Genomic DNA, 4,218 nt, shown 5'->3' with positions numbered 1-4,218 from the left:
CACCTTGGTCCCGCATTCATTTCAAAGGAGCGCAAGCCTGTACTAAAATGGTGGCTCTATTGATGCATTCCTTCCAATAGACAACACTATGTTGTAGCATCAGGATAAAAACACAAATGAACAGTATAATGTGTTAAGCTAAACAGCATAGGCTAATGTTACAGCTTAATATAACTGCTGAATGCACTTCACATAAAAGGTCTTCCCAAGAAAAACATTCAGCATCCAGAACTGGTTAGTTGGGAAAAAGTTATCTGGATGAGAGTTGAATATAAAACTGTATTACACATGCATTTTATTTTAACCTAGTTTTCGATGGTGTGGTGGGGATGTACAAACATAGAAGTGATAATAAATGTTAACTATATATATATATATATATATATATATATATATATATATGTATATATATGTATATATATATATATATATATATATATATATATATATATATGTATATATATGTATATATATATATATATATATATATATATATATATATATATATACATATATATATGTATATATATATATATATATACATATATATATATGTATATATATATATATATACATATATATATATATGTATATATATATATATATATACATATATATATGTATATATATATATATATATATATATATATATATATATATATATATATATATATATATACATATATACATATACATATATATATATATATATATATATATATATACATATATATGTATATATATATGTATATATGTATATATATATGTATATATATATATATATATATATATGTATATATATATATATGTATATATATATATATATATATATATATATATATATATGTATATGTATATATGTATATATATATATATATATATATGTATATGTATATATGTATATATATATATATATATATATATATATATATATATATATATATATATATACGTATATATATATATACGTATATATATATATACATATATATATATATATACACATATATATATATATACATATATATATATATATACACATATATATATATATGTATACACATATATATATATATATATATATATATATATATATATATATATATATATATATATATACATATAAATACATATATATATATATATATATATATGTATATGTATATATATATATATACATATAGAATAATAAAAAACATATGGAGCATAATTTCCTCAAACAATATTTATCATAACATGATTTTTTTGGAAAAACTGTGATCAGGCAGAGTGTATCTTTAAATAAAAAATAATCTGAGGCTAAGAAATTTTTCAAATAAAACTTGCAAAACTGCAGACAACAAATAAACATTATTTTATAGGTTACACTACCATAAAAATCTTTTAGGATCTGTAATATTGATTTATTTATTTTGTATGCTCCCATTTTAAAATATGCTTTAATTTATTAATGTTATGGCAAAGCTGAATATTTAGCAGCTATTTTTACTCCAGTCTCACATCATCATTCAGAAACCATGCCAATATTCTGATACATTGTTTATTTAATTTTATAACCACCACTAACAGCTATGCAAACGGGTACCTATTTTGACAGCATGAGATGTTTTGCATGTAGTGGCAGTTGGTAAAAAATTTGTAACATTGCCTATAATAAATAATAGTTATTGATAAAGCAAGTTATTCTGCAATCAGGTGATGTGCTCCATCACATCTTAGTATATTTTTTAAATGAACAGAAAACTCTAAAGAACAGCATTTCTTAAAAAAAAAAGCATCTGAAACCTGTCAAATAGATGAATGTAATTATGCCTTCCTAAAGATTTTTTTATTGTTCATTGTTGTCATCTAAAAAAGGGTCTGATAACACATTCACTAGGGCTGCACAATATTGGAAAAATCTAACATTGTGATTTTTTTATACTGCAATATGAATACAATTCCACCAGTTGACTTGAATAATCTCCATTTGGAAAGAAGCGATCATTTTAGATTGATTGGGATGATTCTGTGGGAGAGTGTATCTGCATAAAATGTAATAAACAAATTAAAAGCATAGATAAATACAATAAACAAAAGGTTACAACTGAAACAACCTGTGTTTAATCATTTTCCAAGTGTAACAGTAGGTAACGTAATTAAATAATAAAAATTAAAATAATTAAACTAAATTAATAATTAATAAAATTACTAACGGTACAATTTCTTATGGCTAAATGCTTTTAAAATCCTCAAAGCACATGCAAATCCTGCGATGTGTCTATTGTGAATTATCACATTGCCATATCGATGCTGAAACAATATATTGTGCAGCCCTAACATGCAGCATTTTAATCTCTGAGGGCAAAGAGATCAAGTTCTGTTATATAATGTGGGATAAAAACCAAATGTTTCGAATTGATTTGATGCCTTAACTCTGTTTGGGCTAAAAATCAAGAAGGAAAAAATCTGAAAGTATGAAAAGACTGTGGATAATATATTTTTCTCAAACATATTTTTGAGTCATATGATTATTTTAACTCTGACCTAGATTCCTTTTCGAGTCGTTTTCTAAGCATTTGCATGCTGGTGCTACATTGGGACAATTTGCACACTGACGTTTTGTGATTGCATTTATTATAGAGATGAAAATTATAGAACAACCTACAAAGTTTTAAATTCCTGCCACCATGGCCTCAAAATTTAGGACAATCTTGGTTGCAAACTCAAACTGCTTTTTTGTTCCTGTTATTATAAAGTACTACTTGAAGTTCTCCTAACATAAGAAAGAGAGCAATTTTATATTCCATGATATCAACTATGGGTGGTGCAGTGGGTAGCGCTGTCACCTGACAGTAAGAAGGTTGCTGGTTCGAGCCTCATCTGGATCAGTTGGCGTTTCTGTGTGGAGTTTGCATGTTCTCTCTGTGTTTGTGTGGGTTTCCTCCGGGTGCTCCAGTTTCCCCAAAGACATGCACTATAGGTGAATTGGGTAAGTTAAATTGTCTGTAGTGTATGTGTGTGAATGAGAGTGTGTGGATGTTTCCCAGTGATGGGTTGTAGCTGGAAGGGCATCTGCTGCGTAAAATAAATTCTGGATTAGTTGGCGGTTCATTCCATTGTGGAGACCCCTGATTAATAAACGGACTAAGCCGAAAATAAATAAATAAATGAATGAATATCAACTGTTATTGCATATTTCATGAGTATTATTAATTGTGTCAGTTAGCTAACCAAAGAAATTGGGGAAAAAACAATGTCTGATAACACATACATCTTCAATTTAATCTCTGCAAATAAATATTTTAGAGCATATGAACAGAAATCAAAATCATGAAATGAAAGAACCTTAGGCATTTGCACAGTCCCTGATGTCTTCAGTCATGCATGTCGGTTTATGAAGTAAAAACGTCCAGGTCGTCGCCGTTATGGCCTGTAAATACAGTTCTGTGCTGCAAGATATAAATAAAGCTGACATTTGATGCACATGATTGGAGTTAAAACAAAACCTGATCCTTCAGAGATGGATGTGTATCATATTTTCTTTCTATCTTTTTTCCTTTTTGATAAAAGTGCACTCGTTCTTAGCCCACTGAACAAATAAGCCCTGCAACAGAACTTCTTTCTGCCTACCTGCACATCAGCAAACAGACCAGAGGAAGAGCCCTTAATATGGAGACACAGAAATCTGCGCACAGATCCCTCCGATCTCTCATCAGACATCATTAATATACATCCCTGTTTTATTGCAGTCTCCTGAGTGAAAAACAGTCATTTCAGATCATATATTTACACACACCCACACACAAAGTTTGGCTTTGGTGGTTTATAAGGACTCTCCATAGGTTTAATGTATTTTATACTGTAAAAAAACGCCTATTATTTTATTACCCTACCCACACCCCTTAAAGCTCAACCCTTACAGGAAACCTGTGGCAAATTTTGAATGTAAAAAGACCCTGTTAAGTAAGTTTTACTGTTTTGAATTGCAAGTACACAGGGTGTGTCCTCATAAACCACATTATACACACAGGTTGGTTTTTGATGGTTTGTGAGGACTCTCCATAGGTTTAATGTATTTTATACTGTAAAAACCACCTATTATATTATTATCCACCCCCCACTCCTTAAAACTTAACCCCTTCAGCAGGTGTGTCAAACTCATTTCCTGGAGAGCCACAGCCCTGCACAGTTTAGTTCCAACCCTGCTCCAACACACTTACCTGTAGGTTTCAAGCC

Source organism: Danio aesculapii, chromosome 16, assembly GCF_903798145.1.
Source record: "Danio aesculapii chromosome 16, fDanAes4.1, whole genome shotgun sequence".
In the NCBI taxonomy this organism is placed as follows: Eukaryota; Metazoa; Chordata; class Actinopteri; order Cypriniformes; family Danionidae; genus Danio; species Danio aesculapii.
Note: the sequence above shows the minus strand (reverse complement) of the source record.